We start from the raw sequence: 21,919 nt of genomic DNA on the forward strand, positions 1-21,919 counted from the left end.
GCACTTTATTATACTAAAATTAAACGGGCTACAAAACTGCATACTCGAAAAAATTCTGCATGTTATTTTGGCCGAGCAATCAACATTCGAAATTTTATTGCAACAATTTTTGGAGCCAAAAGGGTCTAAGTGCGCTTGGATCCAGAAAAAAAATTGCCAAAAATCAGCGAGACTTCCTACGAACTTAAGTTTAGCACTTTATTATACTAAAATTAAACGGGCTACAAAACTGCATACGCGAAATAATTCTGCATGTTATTTTGCCCGAGCAATCAACGTTCGAAATTTTATTGCAACAATTTTTGGAGCCAAAAGGGTCTAAGTGCGCTATGATCCAGAAAAAAAATTGCCAAAAATCAGCGAGACTTCCTACGAACTTAAGTTTAGCACTTTATTATATTAAAATTAAACGGGCTACAAAACTGCATACTCGAAAAAATTTTAAATGTTATTTTGGCCGAGCAATCAACGTTCGAAATTTTATTGCAACAATTTTTGGAGCCAAAAGGGTTTAAGTGCGCTTGGATCCAGAAAACAAATTGCCAAAAATCAGCGAGACTTCCTACGAACTTAAGTTTAGCACTTTATTGTACTAAAATTAAAAATGTTCTTTTGGCTGAGCAAACAACGTTCGAAATTTTATTGCAACAATTTTTGGAGCCAAAAGGGTCTAAGTGCGCTTGGATCCAGAAAAAAAATTGCCAAAAATCAGCGAGACTTCCTACGAACTTAAGTTTAGCACTTTATTGTACTAAAATTAAATGGGCTACAAAACTGCATACTCGAAAAAATTATGCATGTTATTTTGGCCGAGCAATCAACGTTCGAAATTTTATTGCAACAATTTTTGGAGCCAAAAGGGTCTAAGTGCGCTTGGATGCAGAAAAAAAATTGCCAAAAATCAGCGAGACTTCCTACGAACTTAAGTTTAGCACTTTATTATACTAAAATTAAACGGGCTACAAGACTGCATACTCGAAAAAATTCGACATGTTCTTTTGGCCGAGCAATCAACGTTCGAAATTTTATTGCAATAATTTTTGGAAATTTTTGGAAATTTACAGTTATTTTCCATCTGCAGTAAACATCCTTTGAACTAGTTGACTAACCTGCATTCATTTAGACAGGAATCATTTCAAACGCATTTACTTTAACCTTAATTATCTCAATTCAACGTCGATGTTACTTAGATCCTTTTGGTTCTAAGCCCTTCATATATGGTTTTCATTAACTAAGCGAGTCCATAGCTACCTTTTTGAAAAATTAAAGACTGTTTACGATAATGAGTTTCGCAGTCAATTTTAGGGAATTGAATGGTGTTAACGGGCGTGTAATATTTGCGAAGTACAAATTTGGTAGCCAATTGGACACTCATAAAAAACCATCTATACGAAAGCTATACACAATTCGACGTGTTATCTGCAAATATCAGATCCAAACATTTACCAAATTTGTTGTGTTGTCCGGCACCAGCAAGGTCATTTCAAAACTAGTAAGAGATAGCACGAGAAGAAGCAGGAACCAGCAAGCCCTTAATGCGATTCCAAGACACCCAAGACAGATTAAAGGCACCAAGTAATACGACGGAATTCGAGTACCTGGCCATAGAAGCGACCGATTTAACTATGGACGAATGCTTCAAATACGAAGAAATATCAGATTGGGGCGTGTTTGAAATGATATAGTAGCATAAGATTTGAATTATAATATATTATAACAACTTATAATACTTGCAATAATGTTAAAATAATTTAGTTATTCACCACGCTCAATCTGTTAGCACTTACTATGTATATAGTTCACCATAGTTCTATTGGAACGCTCTGGCAACTCATAAATCATGTCATGTAATTTCGTTTGCAACTCATCATTTTTCAGTAAATATATGACGGCCACCGTGGTGTGATGGTAGCGTGCTCCGCCTACCACACCGTATGCCCTGGGTTCGCACCCCGGGCAAAGCAACATCAAAATTTTAGAAATAAGGTTATTTAAATTAGAAGAACATTTTTCTAAGCGGGGTCGCCCCTCGGCAGTGTTTGGCAAGCGCTCCGGGTGTATTTCTGCCATGAAAAGCTCTCAGTGAAAACTCATCTGCCTTGCAGATGCCGTTCGGAGTCGGCATAAAACATGTAGGTCCCGTCCGGCCAAATTGTATGGAAAATCAAGAGGAGCACGACGCAAATTGGAAGAGAAGCTCGGCCTTAGATCTCTTCGGAGGTTATCGCGCCTTACATTTATTTTTTAGTTTTTAATATACCAAAAACTAAAACCAAGTATAGTTTACTTTGTTTGTTGAACTAACAGAAGTTTCAGTTGTTCCTGGGGCTTTTATACAATTTGCTTTCAATTGCCGCTAGCGAATTAGGGTGCGTAGTTTTTCGCTGCAGTCCTGGACAATGCTGATCACGTAAATGAAAATATTTTTTTTTGAAAGTTCAATATGGCATTGAACAAGCTGAACATTCGAGCCGGATCCGGATCTGGAACTGGCTAAAGTACATGCTTTCTTACAGACTAGTTAAAAAACAAATTCAAGCTTAAACTTATATAAGCTGTTATTAAAATTAACACTACTGAATCGATTTGCTAAATGTATAGTCCTAAGTTCATTCATAGCATAAATTTTCGTAAAAATGTTTTCAACTCTCTCAATTTTATAGAAGTTCACTTCATAGAAAGGATTCCATATAATTGAGCAATATTCAAGACGACTTCTGACCAAGGATATATAACGTGACTTCAACGTCATAGGGTCCTTAAAGGCACTGGTGTTACGTCTAATGAACTCAACCATTGCAAAAGATTTTGAAACAATGAAGTCAATGTGAATAGAAAAAGTGGGTTTGGAGTCAAAAATTACATCCATATCTTTAATCTCTTGGCAACGATTAAGAGATTTAGCATTTATTTTGTAAATAAAATATGTGGCAGTTGTCTTTTTGGAATAAGATACAATGCAGCATTTGTTTGCATTTAAAAATAAATTATTGTCTGCACACCATCCTGCAAAAGAGTCCAGATCAGATTACAAGTTGGTACTCAGCGCTATTACGGACCGTTAGAAATAGTTTGACATCGTCTGCAAACATGAAACATTTTGCGAATTTGAATTGCTGAGGCAAATCATTTATACAAATTAGGAATAATAAAGGGCCACAATGGGTACCCTACGGAGTACTTGACCAGGCGTTAATAAGCAGAGATTACTTGTCGGCTCCAATTGTCAAATAGAGCTTCCTGTTCTATAAAAAACGCGTGAAGAATTCCAACAAGTTTTCATTGATTCCATACTTGGCTAACTTGCGAACCAGAATAGTATGATCAACCTTGTCCAATGCTTTCGAAAAGTCAGTGTATATGACGCCGAGTTGCTCCAAGTTCTCTAAAGCACGGACAATTTGATTACTAACTAAATCTAATTTTGTGGAAGTGGACCTACCTGGGAAAAGTCCATGTTGGCACTCCACTATAGCCTTGCCTATGTAATCGAACAGTTTTCGTTGAAGTACATGGTCAAATATTTTTGCCAGAGCACTCTGTTTAACAATCGGTCTGTAGTTGCAAAATCATTGCGGTTACCCGACTTAAATATGGGATTTATGGAGATTGACAGAAGAACGTAATCTGCGGTAACAACGAAATTAGAAATTTGGCATTGGTACCCAGAGTGAAATATAGGATTGGGTGAAGAGGTAAACTTTGAGTAAACTTTTTGGAATAATTTTGCGAACCGTTACTGCATTCACTGCATTATTACCGTCTAGTGAATCAAAATCCACGGATTGGGCTCATATTCAATGGTTACAACTTGCTGACCCAACTTTCAACAAAATTGACATGATTTTAGGCGCTGATGTATACTCCGAAAATTTACAAGATGGTATTCGGAAAGGCCCATTACATACTCCGATCTTACAGGCCACAGTCTTTGGTTGGATTCTTTACGGATCTATCGCAGACAATCTGCCAGTGGCCTCAGCCCATATTCATTATTGCTCCATTGATGACAGTCATTTCATTCGATGGTTTTAGCAACAGGAGGATATTACCACCCTTCCCAAGGCGCTTCCCAAGGCAGTCTGTTCTATGTACCGGAGCGACTCGGGATTTTTCCCGACCAAGGACTGTCATTTCAGTGTGACCCCATTTAATTTGTTTCGTCCCTCCCACAAATTGTCATCCTCCCAGCAGCTCCTTGCAGCAGGACTGCTCCATACTCTCTTACTCCGGGAAGGCATCGAATCCAATCCGGGTCCGTCTCCTGACCCCGGTCCTGAGAAATGGTTTTGCTGCATCTGCGGGAAAAGAATATTTTTAGGACGATCATACTCTGTTCAGTGTGTCTCGTGCAAGGGATGGTTGCATCGGACAGGTTGTTCTGGGCTTGATCCCAAAACCCGACGTCCACGTAACTTTTATAAATCTTTTGTGGCTCCTTGCTGTGCACGCCCAAGGGCGTCCCGTAGTCTACGCCTAAGCGCCCCCACTACCTTCCAGCAGACCCGCTGCTCAGCAAGCCACAACAAGTACCCGCTGCTACTCGCGCCCTACGGCGCCAACAACTCAAACAGCTGATACCACTCATAACTACTACCTTCGTAGTAGAGTTGGTAGCAATGCTGAGCATCAGCCCCTGCCCCCGTCTTTTCCGGCAGGAATCGTGCAGGTCATGGAAACAGACTATCAGTCCCTACCTCCGTTTGCACCGTCTGCCAGCACAGAATATATAGGTTTGCGACATCCGCCCAATGCAGTTCCTGCCTTGGGTGGTGCCACTTTCCTAGATGTTCTGGTCTCCGCGACGGCAACCCCCCGACGGGTTTCATCGCGCCATGTTGCCAGGTCGCAAACTCAAATCATCCGGGTACCCGAATGCTTGCCCAAGGACGCCCAGTCCCAGGGCCACAACAGCAATTGCGTCCTGGCCTTCCACAACCCAGGCGTAGTCACCCGTCACTTACCCCCAGAGTGGCGGCGTCTCCCCTTATGCACTTCAGAATTCTGCAGTTAAACTGTAATGGACTAACTGGGAAGATTACGGAGATAGTCGATTTCATAAAGCGGCACAACATCCGCATTGCTGCGATTCAAGAGACTAAACTCACAGCAAGATCTGCATTGCAGACCTGCTCTGGGTATAATGTCCACAGGAAAGACCGCGAGAGCGGAAATGGAGGCGGCCTCGCGTTTATCATACACCACTCTGTGCAATATTATATATTTGATCCTGGCATCGACCGCAGGGACAATGTCTTAGAACGTCAAGGCCTATCTGTCCGGTCAGGCGATGCAAACCTAGAAATCATCAACATATACATCCCTCCTGCCACCTGTTGCCCCAGTGGATACCGTCCTAATATCAGGGCCTTACTCAATGGCAACAATCACATTATCCTAGGCGACTTCAATGCCCATCATGACCTATAGCATTCAAACTTGCGGGCGGACAGTAGGGGTGAGATGTTGGCGGATCAAATAGAAGAAACGACGTTCTGCACAATAAACGGTGACGCCCCCACACGTATGGTAGGAAGCTGTCACAGCTCGCCAGATATCTCAATCGTGAGCGCAGAACTCGTAAACTGCGTCAACTGGCAGCCGATGGTAACATTGGCATCCGACCACCTGCCCATACTTATTTCGCTCGAGCGTACCGCCGACTTCATCGTCACTGAAAAACGCACTTTCATAAACTTCAAAAAAGGAAAGTGGGAAGAATATAAATCCTTTACAGACAACCGCTTTGCTGCCCTCCCTATCCCGACTGATGCCCGCCAAGGGGAGCGTGCCTTCCGTAAGGTCATTGAATCCGCCTCGCGTTTCATTCCCGCCGGGAGAATTCCCGAAATCCGGCCCCACTTCCCGGCGGAGGCCGCAAACTTAGCGAGAGAACGTGACCTTATAAGACAGCTTGATCCAGGCGACCCCCAAATAAGGGATATAAACCAACGCATCAGATTGCTTGTGGATGAACACAAGCGGGCGAAATGGGAGGAGCACCTAAGAGGTTGCAACCTCTCTACCGGTGTGGGTAAACTTTGGTCCACCGTAAAGTCCCTATCGAATCCGACTAAGCACAAAGACAAAGTTTCCATCGCCTTTGGCGAGAAAGTGCTGTCGGATGCGAAAAAATGCGCGAGCGCTTTCTGCCGACAATATATAATGCATCCTACGGTCGACAAAGATAGACGGAGAGCCAATAGACACGCACATAAACACAAATTCAGCGCGTCACCAATCACCATCACCGCTAAAGAGGTTGAGGACGCCATTGGTCGGGCTAAACCATCCAAAGCAGTGGGCCCAGACGGCATAGCCATGCCGATGCTTAAAAGCCTAGGGAAAGAGGGTTTCAAATATTTAGCGCATGTCTTCAACCTGTCTCTTTCCACCTTTGTCATACCCGAGAAATGGAAAATGGCCAAGGTGGTCCCGCTACTAAAGCCTGGGAAACCAGCTAACATAGGTGAGTCGTATCGTCCGATATCTCTCCTATCGCCAGTGGCAAAGACGCTTGAAGCCATTTGCAGCTAGCCCCTCATCAGCATGGCTTCAGAAAACTCTATAGCACTAACACCGCGCTAAATGCCATTAGCACCCAGATAAATTGCGGTTTAAATCAATAACCCCATCATAGAACAGTACTCGTAGCGCTAGACCTATCAAAAGCTTTTGATACGGTCAACCATGGCTCGTTACTGCAAGACCTGGAAGGGTCTACCCTTCCCCCATGTCTTAAAAGGTGGACCGCAAATTATCTGGGTGGTCGGCAGGCATCGGTGCAATTTAGAAACGAAACATCAGAACCAAGGAGAATTAAACAAGGGGTGCCACAGGGTGGTGTCCTATCCCCAGTTTTGTTTAGTCTCTACATATCGAAGAAGTCACAATCGTTTCCTACGCCGATGACTGCACAATAATGGCCACAGGCCCAGGCCCAAAGATCGATGCACTATGCAATAAAATAAACGGCTACCTCCCTGATCTCTCCAGTTTTTTCGCCTCGCGAAACCTGGCATTATCACCGACTAAATCTTCCGCGACCATATTTACAACATGGACGTCCCAAATGTCGACCATTTTGAACATCCACGTCGATGGCACTACGCTACCGACTGTCCTACACCCCAAAATCTTGGGTGTGACGTTTGATCAGGATCTACATTTTGGTGAGCACGCAGCCGCAATTGTTCCGAGAATTCAGAGCCGTAACAAAATCCTCAAATCCTTCGCTGGCAGTACCTGGGGAAAAGATAAAGAAACGCTCATGACTACATACAAAGCAATTAGCCAGCCGATTACGTGCTACGCGTCACCCATATGGTCGCCAAGCCTAAAAATTACCCACTGGAAGAAACTAAAGGCCTGCCAAAATACTGCTCTCAGAATCGCCACGGGCTGTCTTCTTATGTCCCCAGGACACCATCTGCATAATGAGGCGAGAATACTCCCCATCAGGGAGAGAAATGAGATGCTGACCAAACAGTTCCTGTTGAATACCCAGAAACCTGGGCATACCAACAGACATCTGATTGATGAACCAGCACCGCCTAGGGGCTTAAGAAGTCATCTCCGTAAGCATTTTGAGGAAATACGGCACCTGAGAACCCAGCCGTATGAAGTGAAAAAACACAAGCAGGTCCTTGGTGAACTCCATAAACAGGCGTCGGACCTTTATGCCGGGAATTGCCCGGTGAATCCAGTACTTAAAGAAAATTATCGAAAACTCACGGAAGAGGAACGCATATCCCCAGGGAAACGCGTGTCACTCTTGCTCAACTTCGTTCTGGATACTGTAACAGGTTAAACTCTTACCTATCCAGAATCAACCCCGACATACAAAATGTATGTCCCGCTTGCAATGTGTCCCCACATGACACCAACCATCTCTTTAATTGTAATGTGGAACCAACGCCTCTAACACCCCTTTCCTTATGGTCTACCCCTGTTGAAACGGCAAGTTTCCTTGGACTCCCGTTAGAGGATATTAATGACAATTTGTGATCGGTCGCGGCTATTAGGTGGGGCGAGCATTGCTACAACAACAACAACAACACCCTTACATCGAAGTTGACTCATGAATAAAGAGAGAGCGTGACTCATTTTCAACGGACGTACACACACACCGAAAATGTACAGTACGTTGTCCGATTGCCTGTGGAACAATCCGTTTCAGCACTAGGGGATTCATTCTTTTTTCCTTAAACCGACAACTGACCGCGAACACTGAATACGCCCAAATGTATATCGAATTTTGGAAAGTTGCTGATGGCTACGTACCTAAATCAATAATATATTATTTGCCACATCATGGCGTGCTCCGGCCATCTAGTACTACTAGTGATAGAACGATATTTCGCTATTGGTGATTGCATCGCCGCTATTGATAAATCGCTAAAAGTTGTAGCTATTGCAATCCAAATATATCAGTGATTGGCGATTTTCCTTCATTCGATTCTTTTGAATGGCAATCACCTCTGGCAGAATATCGCCAATAGCGATTATAGCGATTGGCGATTTTCCTTCGGCATGAAATTCATTTCATTTCATTTATTTTTTAGTCTATGATTTCATTAATCTTACAGACTAGATTTACATTCATTCAACTTAAAAGCTAATAAATTTATTTTATACATAATACGAGTAAAGCTTAGCGCTAAAGGACGCTCTCGGGAGTGCAAAGTCAAGCTCAAGGCTAAAAAAGATCCTGTTATATTCACTGAGGGCCCTAGAGATTGGATCAAAGTTGTGATAGTTAGCTCCGATAACTTTCACGTGGAACGGATATTGGGCACGAAGGGTTCTGCTCGGGACATTGAAGCCAATTTGCGCTAGTAGTTCCGGGCAGGCAACCCAACCACATATAAGATCATACACAAACAGCAGAGATTGAATATAACGTCTGGCCGCAAGCGACTTCATGTTTATGAGGGCACAGCGGGCGCGGTAAGAAGGTAATGGTTCTAAAAAATTAAGCGGTTGGAGTGCGAATCGAGTGAAACTTTTCTGTACTCTTTCCAGTCTTTGAGAATGAGAGGAATACATTGGGTTCCAAATTATGGAAGCATATTCCAGCTTTGAGAGAACTAAAGAATTATATAAAATTTTTCTGGTGTATGGATCTTTGAAAGCTCGCCCATATCGCCGCAGGAAAGCCAAATTGGAATAGGCTTTAGGAAGAATGGAGCTAATATGATTCGCGAAGGTAAAACCAGAGTCAAACATTACTCCAACATCAACGAATTCCCTGACGCTAGAGAGATTATCATCAGCAATTGAATACGCGGTATTAATCGTATTGAGGTTTCTCGAAAGCGTCATAAAGAAACATTTCTTTATATATATTATTAAGGCGTAGATTATTTATAATGCTCCAATTAGTTAATCTATTTAGAGCATCTTGTAAAAGACACACATCTGACATGCTCGAAATTGTTCTAAAAACTTTTAGATCATCTGCGTAGAGCAGGTATTTTGAACTCCTAAAACAGGTTCCTATATCATTTATAAAAAAAAGAAATAAAATTGGCCCGAGAATACTACCCTGAGGTATCCCAGATGTGGCAATGAATGAATAAGACTTGGTATTCTCAATTTCGACGAACCCAATCCAACGTAAGAAGGTAGAATGGAAACCCAATAGTTCAAGCTTGCCTAATAGTATGCTGTGGGTGACAGTATCAAATACCTTCGCGAAGTCAGTATATACAACATCAACTTGATGTCCATTTTTGAACGACGAAATGCAAAAATGAGAAAATGAGGCTAGGTTCGTAACTGTGGAGCGACCACTGACAAACCCGTGTTGACACTCATCTATGGAACCTTTTATTACAAAGGATAGCTTCTCTTTTACCACTTTTTCAAAGAGCTTAGAGCAAGTGGGCAGTTTAGAGATGGGTCTGTAGTTAGTTACTATGTTTTTGTTGCCAGATTTAAAGATAGGAGAAATCGAGGCTATTTTCCACCTATCAACAAACTCACCTCTTGCTAGGGAAAAATTGAAAATGTAACTTAATGGGACGCAAAACGACGTGCTACATTTCTTTAGAATAAACGACGAAAGCCCGTCAGTATCGCTTTTTATCGACGTTTCCAGAGCTAGGATGGCTTTCATAACGTGTTCCTCTGAGACTAACATGGATCCGAAGTCAACCATTTGTTCGACATCGGCGGAAAAATTATTAGCAGGGTTGCTAGTTACGAAGTTTGATTTAAAGAAATCTGCGAAAAGATTAACAGTATCCAATAAGTTCTCAGAAGCTATACCGCCGTAGGACATACAATTCGGGATATTAGAGCAACCTTTTTTAGATCGTATATATCTCCAGAACGCCTTAGGGTTTTCCTTCATCTCTACTTCATACCGAGAAATATATTGCTTGTATAAAAATTTGTCAAGTACATTAAAGCTTTACTATAATAAATATATTTTTCTTTATGAGAGACATCCGTCGAAGCTTTATAGAGTTTAAGATGTTTATTTCTAAGATTCTTAAGCTTTTTTAGATTTTTCATATACCACGGAAGTTTATGCATTCTCGCGGGAAGTAAGGGTAGATTATCAGAGAAAATTTCGAGTATATTAAGAAGAAAGGCATCGTAACATTCCGCTACGCTTTTAGAGGCGAAAATTGAATTCCAATTTAAATCCAAAATTTTTTCATTTAAAGCATTAAAATCGGCGGCACGAAAATCAAACTTTGCAGTGGAGATTATACTCGGGCCTGAAACAAAATTAAAAAATTCCAGAGTTAAGGAGAGTGGGACATGGTGCATATCGCACCTGCATATAAGTGGCCTCCGAAACACTAAAAATCAAGTTTTCATCTACAAAGATAAGATCTAAAATATTATCAAGCTCATTGTAAAATGAATTAATTTGGGTTAAGTTAATGCTGAAAAGACTATCTATAAAATTTATTTCGTGCGAGCTATTCACTCTTGTTGGTGTTAAGATACCATTATCAAGTAAATTTGACCATACAATTTTATTGAGGTTAAAATCACCCAAAATGCAAAAATGAGACTCTTCATTATTCTTATAAAGATTCACAATATTGTTTATATGAGCAGCATACAAAGAATCGGGGCTGGAAGGTGGAATGTAAGAAGTACAAATGAATAATTTACCGAGACTTCCAAAGATGCATACACACAACTGGTCGAGGAGAGAATCATCATTTTCTAAATGGACTGAAAAAGAACGGAACATCCGATTCACCGCAATTAAAACGCCTCCACCTCTCAAGCAATTTGTTTTATTTGCATCTCTATCTTTTCGGTATATATTATAGATATTAGGATCGAAGAATTCAGCATCCGCGAAGTTGCTGTTCAACCATGTTTCCACAATAACATAAACATCAAACTCACAGCGAGACGAAGTTAAAAATACGTCACTAGCTTTTGTACGCATTCCCGAGATGTTTTGAAAATAAATACTTAACAACTTATTATTTATAGCACTAGTGCTATTATCATTATTAATGAGCGTGTGGTTGGTACTAGCTACGTCCGCGATAGTTTTCGCAGAGACTTGCGAAAATTCTGAAAAGGCTTCACTGTAACATTTGTTGGCCAGATTTCCGGGCGTAATAATTTTTCAAAGGAGGACTCAGGGGCTCCCAACTTGAAATTAACCTTATGCAACGATGAGAGTACGGCATCTTTTTTTATCAGCTTAGTGCATGATAATGACGTTTTATCCAAACCGATTTGTTTAGCCACGTAATCTTTGATATCATCTTCAGAGACGGATGGCGAGAAGGAGGACAGATGAAGCCATTTGTAGCGGTCAGCAACAATCAGATCCGTGCTTGCAAGAGTGCCTCTAATCCGAACGTCCGCATTATTGTTATTATTATTATTATTTGTAGGCTTATCATCCACGGTAATTATTTCAGAACCAGCAACATCCGATAATGTAGCCGCAGTCACTGTAGTCGTAACAGCGCGAGTTTTATTATTGTTGCTAGTCCGTTTGTACGTCACCTTCTCCCACTGCGCATTATCTCCCAAATTATTTGTCTCAGCGGAGAGCAAATGAGAAGAAACAGAAGCAGCTGATGCTGGTACTGCAGTCGCTGCAGCCGTAGAGGTAGCGCAAGCATTGGCATTTTCTATCAGCGTACATGCATTAACACCACTAGTATTAGGAACAGGAGATGAAGCAAACCACGAAATAACATCTGTTAATGTCGACGTCACAGCGCATGACACCGTTGACTGCATTAAACTATCCGTTGTTTTTGCGTGATTAACATCATTATATTTTGTAATGGTAGATGACAGGGTGGGTGTGGGGAAACTCTTATTCGGATTGAAAATATGTGCGTATGAATGTGTACCAACGACAGATATTGTAGTAGGAGCATACGTTGACGAATTATTAGCGGGCAACAAAGAGTAGTCAGCTTTCTTGTTAGCTCTATGCTTGAAACTATCAAGAGCGGCATTCAAAGAGTCTCGCAGTATCTTTACTTCAGCAGTGAGAGAAGTAATCATATTATCTTTTTCAAGTAGGTTGCTATGTATGTTTTGAATAGCCGAATTCATAGTTGCAGAATCCAACACCAATTTGTTATTAACTGCTTTAAGATCAGCTACCAAATTATACACACGAACATTGTCGGCTTGAAGAGATGCCATCACCTTAAACAAAGATTTTAAAGACACTTGTTGGTTATCTACATTTCTAAGAGAAATGTCATTATGCTTCGTAGATTCATCGGACTTCGGTGTCAAGGAACTCTTTGCTTTGCATTTCGCGTTCCGCATCCAGATCGGCTACGGCTGCCTGTTCTACTAACTCATGGAAATCTGGCAACCCTGTTATCCTCATTTCTATCCCTGTCAAGATCCTAAATGGGGAAAACCTTGTACTCCGTGTCGGATTACTGTTGATGTATTGCTGTACCCTATCTACGTGTTTATACCAATTGCCTGGTTCCTCTGAACATAGTTTAGATATCATTGGTACCACAATCTGATGCATTCGCTCAACTTGTCCATTGCCTCTTGGAACACCTGTTGCTATAAGCAAATGCTCTATACCCCCCTTTGTGCAGTACTCCTTGAATTGATTACTTGTGAACGCTGCTCCCCTATCAGTTATAATGCGTCTGGGATTTCCGAATGTCACAGCTTGTTTTGAGAGCCGATCAACGACTGCATCAGCACCGGTATTTTTGGTTGGGTACAACCACACAAACTTAGAAAACGCATCGACCACTACGAGGATATAGTTATATGCTTTCTTCGTTTGCTCCATCGGTCCAACATGATCGATATGAATGGTGCTTAATGGCCTATCCTCCTTATCGATCGGGTTCAGTAACCCTTCCTTCCTTCCGGATTTCGCGTCAGAAACGATACACTCTATGCAGCTTCTGACAACTCTGGTTACTTTTGTTCCGGCTTGCGCGATAAAAAAAGTTTTTTCCAAGAGCTTCCTGTGTCTTTTTCACTGAGAAGTGCCCTTGTTTATGTGCTGTCCGTATGATCTCTTCCTCCATTAAGGAGGGTACAACTATCAGCTCTTTTACGGGGTCCTTGTAAACCAAATCATGTTTGATATAGAAGTCTTCGTAAGTACCCATTTCCAATACCTTGCGAACTGCTCGAACCCAATCATCTTCTTCTTGAGCTTGTTTGAGCCTATGAATCAACGAGTCTTCTAACATCAAACACGCAACTCGGCTCAAAGCATCCACGTGTCGCATTTTTGTTCCGCTCCGGTGTTCGATTTCGTAGTCGAAATCCTGCAATAGCATCGCCCAGCGAGACACTCTTAATGGAACATCTTTCTTTTTCATGGTCATAGCGAATGCGTTGCAGTCGGTAACAATCTTAAAATGTATGCCCATTAGGTAAACCCTCCATTTCTTCAAGGCCTCCACGATCGCTAGCACCTCCAATTCGTAAGATTGCTAACTCTCCTCAGCAGGTTTCGTCTTTCGGCTCATGTATTGGATTGGATGAAATAGTTGGTCTTCGCTATCTTTTTGTAGAAGAACAGCTCCGTAACCGTGCTTTGAAGCATCTGTATGTACCTCGGTTAGTGCCTTGGGGTTATACAGCCGCAGAACTGGGGCGCTAACTAATACTGCTATTAACTGCTGAAATGCTGCCTGCTGTTCTTCACCGAAAGTGAACTTTGTATCCTTGCGTAACAAGTCCGACAGTGGTTTGGCAATCACTGCGTAACTCTCAATGAATCGTCGAAAATATGAGGTAAGGCCTAGAAACCTTTGAACGGCTTTTCTATCACAAGGTTGCGGAAAGCTCTTGACCGCCTGGGTTTTTGCCTCAGATGGTCTTATGGTACCATTCTCTACTATATAACCTAAAAAATCGACCCTGGTTTGTAGGAATTGACATTTTTGCCATTTGATGCGCAGATTATATTCAGCTGCTTTCTCTAACACTACTTTTAGTTTGGCTATACCCTGATCTACATTCATAGATGGAACAATTAGATCGTCCATATATATAACTACCACGCCATCTCTTACTAAATCCCTAAATACGGCATATATGTACCGTGTGAAAACTGCTGGGGAATTGGATATCCCAAAAGGAACATATAAAAATTCGTACTGTCCTTGATGGGTAACGAATGACGTATATTTTCTCGAACCTTCCTCCATTGGTACATGGAAGAATCCATTTCTCAAGTCTAGGGTGGTAAATATTCGCGCTCCCTGGAGGCGCTCTATGACATCGTCTATCAGAGGCATTGGGAAGTTGTCCCTCATGACCTTTTCGTTAAGCCGGCGATAATCGCAGCATAACCTTTTGCTACCGTCCTTTTTAGCCACCAATACAATTGGTGATGCGCATTCCGAAGAACTAGGCTGGATAATCCCTTCCTTCAGCCATTCCGCAACTTGTTTGTCCACAACACACCTATCTGAATAAGACATACGCCTCGGTCCTTGGAATACTGGGGTTTCGTCGGTCAAACATATCTTCATTGCAACTGGAGAGTCCCGTTGTTTTTTTGGCGAATAATTTTCAATAATATTCTCTATTTCCCCAATCTGATTTATACTGAGATGTGACAAATCTATTTTTACATTTTCCTCTACGGCCGACTCCGCAGACAAGCAAAGATCCCTAAACTCTTTGATGAGCTCTATGCCTTCATCTTGTTTTTGTCTTGAAGAAACCGAGGGAGACTTGTCGTTGTTCTTTTCTTTAAATTCCACTAAGTCCTCCGTTACCACTAGGTTAACTTGTTTTAGCACATTATTACCTATAATTGCTTCGTAATTAATATCGCGTTCGCGTACAACATGGAAAGTGATATCCAAAGCAATTCCGTCTATTATAACTTCAATAGTAAAACTTCCAACCGTGGTAAGCATACTATTACCTATACCCCTCAGTTTGTGCACATCGTTAGACAGCTGAATTTCTCCCAACATCATCAAAACATCATACCTAATGAGACATAAGTCACATCCAGTGTCAATCAAAGCAGAAAATTTAAAGTTATTAATGGTTAAATTCTTGAAGATAACGCAGCCACTAGACGCAACACATATTGCTTCTAGCGTATTCACTTTAGCACCTTCCTGCTTTATCTGTGTTTTCTTCTGAGGACAATCAGCAATACGATGTCCAGACTGATTACATCCGAAACATTTATTTTGTCTTGGCGCGTCACACTTGTTAGCTAAATGCCCTAGTTGCCCACACTTATAACAGCGTTTCTCCTCAACACCCTGCGTGTTAATACGAGATTTATCTTCACGCTTGCTTTGATTAGGTCCAACACTAGGTTGATGCCCGGAACGTACCTTTTCATAAACAAGAATCTGTCGCTTCAACTCGTCTATGGTACTAGCTTGATACAGATTAGCTTTGTTCGAACGTGAGTCTGGAACTCCGTCGACAAAATATTCGATAAGACTTTTGTCGTCCAAATTTATTGGCCTTCCTATATCCATAAGACTGTAAAGATACTCGCGATAATCTTCGCTAGGACGCTTTCGACGGTTTCTAAGTGCACGATGCACATCAATGGATGATATGACAACACCGAATTCTTTTTGTAAGCATTGCTTAAGCAAACACCAGGAGGATATACCCCGTTGGCTGCGGACAAATAGTTTTGCAGCACCCTTCAAAAGTTGTTTACTATAAATAAACTTTTGTAGGTCCCCCCCACTGCACTGCTGTTGCATTGGTCTCAAAATCGTCCAGCCACTCTTCAACTGTGGGCTGTCCGGATCCATTAAATGTTGGAAGAGAACCTTCAATATCACGCAAAGTAAAGACAGGGCGACCCACTCCCGCCGCCGGTAAAACAGTACTCTCAAAAGACTCACTTTCTGCGTCAGAACCATTACCTTCATCTACGCACAGACCGAAGTGTTCACATAACCTATCTTGCAACGTAGCTTTTCGTCCGTTTGTAGACAGACTAAGTCCCGTGAGTTTTTCTTTCAACCCGTTCACGGTTAGTGCAAAGATTTCATCCCTATTCATCTTAAATATATGTTTAAAATTTGGAGTTGAAACCCTCTAAAATACTTTAATTAAATTTTTAAAATATTTAATTCATAAATAAGTGCAACTCCTTCGTTTTATACTAGGTTTCTCGTAAAGCTTATATTCTTACAGGGATGTTACAAATTATATTTTCCGATTTAAGGTAAAATTTTAATTAATTAAACTGTAGTAAAATTCTTATCTCTTACTATGAATATTCCAATAAGATCTTTCTTTTACATGTGTCAAATTCTTATATTTCAACATCTGCTTTACAAAATTAAGTTTTTATTTCAATATAACTATTTCCGTTTACCGAGTATTCAAATTATTCGTATTTCTTGGTTTCACATATAATTTCAACTGAAAGTTTTTTTTTTTTTTGTTATTGTTTCATTCAAAGCTCTATTCATCTGTTTTCTAATAAGACTTGTAGGTACAAAAATTATTCTGTTTCTAACTGTCTCTCTCCTGCTTAACAATTTCTTATAAGGTTCTTTTTAATATTTCAAAATGCATACCTGTTGATCTGTTTTCTAATAAGACTCGTAGGTTCAAAAATTATTCTGTTTTAAACTGTCTCTCTCCTGCTTAACAATTTCTTATGAGATTCTTTTTTTTTAATATTACAAATTTCATACCTGTTCTTTACTTATATTAATGTTATCACCTTCTACCTTCGTTAACCACAGGAATTCATTCGTTTCCACCTTCGATGGTATTTTCGTTTCTTACTCACACACGTATCTTAACAATGCTGCTTACGATAAATCAACCTTCTTGACTGCTCTGCTCCGACTGCACCAACGCGTCTACACTGCGCTGCTTTCATAGGCAATATTAACAACAATATCACTGACAACGACGTTGATAGCTATCGCATCTACACTGCACCACTATCAACCACCAGCATGATATTTGCTTTCGCTTATAACAACAAAGCATTCACAATTTGTAGTAGCCGTTTCTTTCTAACTACAACTTCGCTTACTAAATACACAGTGGAGTTATTGCTCTATAACGTAACATCGGCAGAACTTTCTAGAGTTATTGCTCGTGGGCGTCTATTGTGTTCTTTGGCTTTTGAACAGATTCGCTAACGGCTCTTTTAAAATGACGCCACAGTTTTCTACCGAGTAAAATTTTGGTACAGGCCCAAATTTATACAAAATACGTATAAGTCGAAGTTTTTTTTTTTTTTTTTTTCTTTTCTTGTGCACATTTACTATGTACATTAGCCACTTTAAATGGTGATTACTGTATTTATTTAAATTTTCACATATTTGAGTAGCTCAATCTATTTCTGCGTACTCAATGGCCGTAATATTTTTTTGCACACACAAGCACGAGCGCGGTAACTAGAACTTTTTTTTTTATTGTTCATCTAAATAATAAGCACTTTATTGAGCGACTTTTAGCATTTTCGTCTAGTTATATTTTACCGACCGCACGTAGTTAGCTGGAATTTTCGATCCACGCCTGACACCATTTGTGGAATGAAACAAGCGTTTTGTTTTATTCAAATGTTTAATTTCACTTTGTTTGTTAAGGATTTTACATTTAATTTGTTTCTTATTGTTTAATTATAGTTATTTTAAGTTTTCCTTAGTATTAGATTAAATTTTTAGTATAATTAGATAATTTTTTTTTGTGTGCGACTTTTATTTCTTGTGTGCGCTTCGGGTTTCAAAGTTTATCTGAACTCGTCTGTTTCAGTCGTTGTCGTTGTTCTCGTCTTTTTCGTTAAATTGTTCGTCAGGTTAGAGTTTGTTAGTTTGGTTGTATTTTAAGGCTAAGGTTGCATTTCAAGGTATCAGATCCCACATATACAGATTTATTTCGGGTTGATTCATCTTCCATTTAAAATGCAAAGCATTTTCAATTAGCAAAATTTATAAAGCAAAGATGCATAGACATCTGTTTCCGCTAGTTTCATCTCATTGAGTGTAATACCCCAGCCAGCATTTTTTGAAAATTTTGATCAAAAGATTCAAATATCATACCCAAAGATGATTAAAAACGTTCAAATTTAAAAGCATTTTCTGTTCGAAAATTCACGTATCGTCGGGAGAAAAATGTACCATAAATGTGATTATTCTTGAATAATCATTTGTGATTCATATTTCGAAACGCTTTTTGTTCATATTTGATATCATTGTAAAATTGGGCTTTAATTGTTTTAGAGTAATATTTGAATGCTTTTCACAGTCATTTTTTGATCATATTCGTGAACATATTTCAATCATTTTGGTTGAGATTTTTGAATAATTCTTGGATTATCATACATTTATTCTTCATATCTCATACAAAATAAGATACTACATAGTAATCTTATTTCATCAGGGGAAGAAAGCATGCGGAAGTGAGCTATTGAACAAAAGGTAATTCGCAAACAAACTAGACCAATATACACCTACGACTACAACATCCAGCATCAGCTATAACTGTCAACATCTTAAAATACGATATGGTACGGGATGTTGAAGCCATATCCAGGTACATACATATGTTCACTTACATGGGGTTCAAATAGTCCATAACCTTTGTATTGTCTAATGGTATAATTTGTATTTTCTGGGAAGCCGATGGTGGAGAAATGGTTGGGGACATCTTTTGTTAGGAGCAGTATATACATTATTTCTTGTCTTGAAGAATAAAATTTTAATATATTTTTTCTGAACTTCATGATTGAAAAAATGTGTGTATGTGAAAAACAAAAATAAGATCTTCAATGAAAAGTAAAATTTTAACAAGTATAAAATTCATTATTCAGTCAACAAAGATTGTCAGAAAAGATTCAGAAAGCTGAATGAAAAATGATTAAAATTTTTGATCATCTAAAGTAAATATATTTGATTCAAATATGATTCCAAAATGTGATTGAAAAACTATATTCAGTTTTTGATCATCAAAAGTATTCATATTTGATAATTTCTTTTGTTCAATTTAATGATAACTCATTATTTAGTCAGAAAGAGTAATGAAATGGTATTGGTATGTAGGGAAATTCCAAATTTAATCACCTAAATGCTGAGTGGGACGAGCCTGAACATATTGTCGTCAGCCAGTTAATAATATTGTATCATAACATCTCAAAAAATTTTAATTTCACATTACATCAATTTACAATAAAAGGTACATATTTTTTTTTTTTTATTCCAATTTTGGTTCATATATTCTGTATACTAAATTAAATTAAGGTATAGTATTCAATATACTCCGGTAAACAAACTTAAACATTAATTTTTTATATCCAAGTATACAAATAATAGCAGATTCGCTTATTAAAGAAAAATTAAAGCGATCGCCATAGCTGTAAAAAATAGCCATATCCATATTCACTGATAGCTCAAAATCGCTGTATCGCCCATCATATCTTCTGTATAGATTCGCTTGTTAAAAAAGCGATCGCTATAGCTATAAAAAAAGCCGCGATTCAAAAATAGCCATATCTATTTTCGCTGATAGCTCAAAATCGCCATATCGTCCATCACTAAGTACTACTACAAAACTACGACTTGTCCTTAATAGTTCGGCACGAAAAATGAGCGGCAAGTCGCTGAACGAAATAGTTTACACAGGGGAAAACCTCCAAACTGATCTTACCGATGTTTTACATTATTTCCGTCGTTACAAGTGCGTTGTATCTGCTGGCGGTAAACAAATGTACCGCCGAGTTTTGGTACATCAGGAAGACTGGGATCTACAGAGATTATAATGGTTGGTAAATGGAATGTTAGTCGAATATCATCTCCGCACCGTCACTTATGGTGAGGCCTGTGCACCTTTCTTAGCCCTGCGATCATTCACCAATTAGCTTGTCATTGACGAAGTACATCGATTCCCACTAGCGGTTCTGATGCTATCAATCGGTCGATACGTAAATGACGAATTCGGTGGAGCTGACACTATGCAGGAGTGCATTGAATTGGTCAATGAAGTTATACAACTCTGCAACGCTGGTCAATTTCACCTTCAGAAATGGAGTTCTAATCAACCGCTGATTCTCGCACATCTGGAGTCCAACCTTTTGGCTACTGAATCCAACATCAAGTTTGATTCAACAAAAATCATTCGAACCCTCGGTCTAAGCTGGAATCCCGAGTCTGACGGCTTTGATTTTTATAACAACTTTATCTCCATCAAGAATATTACAAAACGTAACGTCTTATCTAAGACTAGAAGACCCGGCAGACGTTTTTCTACCATAAATTTGGCCTATCTGCATACATTTTAATACGCTTTTTCCGTCTGACTCTGCCCTCCCCCCCTCTTCACTTTTTCCTAATCCTTTTATTCACTCCTCCCTCCGTATTTTTCGGTTCATCTATCTCCATCTTCGTCTCATTCTATCTCTTTCGCAATCTCCTTCTCTCTTTTCTCTTCTCTCAATTTTTTCTCATTCTTTTGCATCTCTTATTGTCTGTCTCAGAGGGTGGTATGTATTTTATTCCAGTCCCAGTCCCACTCCGGGTCTCAGTCCCAGTCCTAGTCCTAATCCCAGTCCCAGTCCGTCACTTGATAATATATTACTCTGTACTAAAGCACCAATCAACAGCTTTCATTTGATATCCATATTGTATTGTGACGAATACTAGCAATACTAAGGGGTACTATCATCTCTAAGCCGATACTAAGCAGTGACTCGTATGCACATCAACAAATCAATCATTATGTCTACCCATATGTCCATACGAGCAGCGGAGAAGAGACGCACAAACACATGCATATATCTTATCTGAGATGCTACATCTACCAAATAGAATTGCACTACCAAAAAGCTAATGAGACTTTGCAAGAGTTTGCTTCGGATGTTGAAAGGTTGGCACATTTGGCAAATGTGGACGCACCCGTGGAGTACACCGAGAGGGTAAAAATGCAGAGTTTTATAAATGGCATACGGGACATAGAAACGAAGCGAGCGACATATGCAAACCCAAAACCCACATTCGCAGAAACGGTATCCCATGCACTGACTCAAGAAACAGCGTCACTTTTGAGTAAGCCCGCATACAAAGCTCATCGCGTGGAAGTGGAAAGACCAGACTGGGTAGACACAATTTTGGAAGCACTACAAAGAACGCAGCAGAAAACCGATGGTGCCGTCAACTGCTTTAAATGTGGAAAGCCAGGGTACATTGCACGTTATTGCAGTACCAATCCTAACAGTTCCAGCAATGTGGGTGGCCGTAAACGCAAAGCTGAAGAAGATGAGCAAATCTCCAAATCCACTCAATCGTTATACCAAAGCGAGTCAGCCACAAGGGGCGACAGCTGGCTCCCTCAATTGAATGCCCCATAATCTCTATCTCACAAATTGGAAGAAGGTCGAACAATCTTACTGTCGGAGGACATGTGGATGGAAGGGAACGTTTATTGACTGTAGATACGGATGCATCTCATTCCATCATTCGAG

General features: G+C 40.0%; 1 protein-coding gene across 13 annotated transcripts in view; it reads right to left on the reverse strand.

The window, feature by feature from the left end:
- Tomosyn (syntaxin-binding protein tomosyn) overlaps nucleotides 1-21,919 on the reverse strand; it is an 835,312-nt gene that overhangs the window by 749,078 nt on the left and 64,315 nt on the right. Inside the window, exon 1 of one of the 13 annotated variants that reach the window (XM_067782360.1) lies at nucleotides 17,181-19,198. The exons of 11 other annotated variants lie outside the window; for them this stretch is intronic. The gene's annotated coding sequence lies outside the window, so the exon portion shown is untranslated. Of the gene's footprint in view, nucleotides 1-17,144; nucleotides 19,199-21,919 lie in introns of those variants that run through there. One more of the 13 variants, XM_067782359.1, reaches the window with a different exon arrangement.

Source organism: Eurosta solidaginis, chromosome 4 (assembly GCF_040869045.1).
Source record: "Eurosta solidaginis isolate ZX-2024a chromosome 4, ASM4086904v1, whole genome shotgun sequence".
NCBI classification, from domain to species: domain Eukaryota; kingdom Metazoa; phylum Arthropoda; class Insecta; order Diptera; family Tephritidae; genus Eurosta; species Eurosta solidaginis.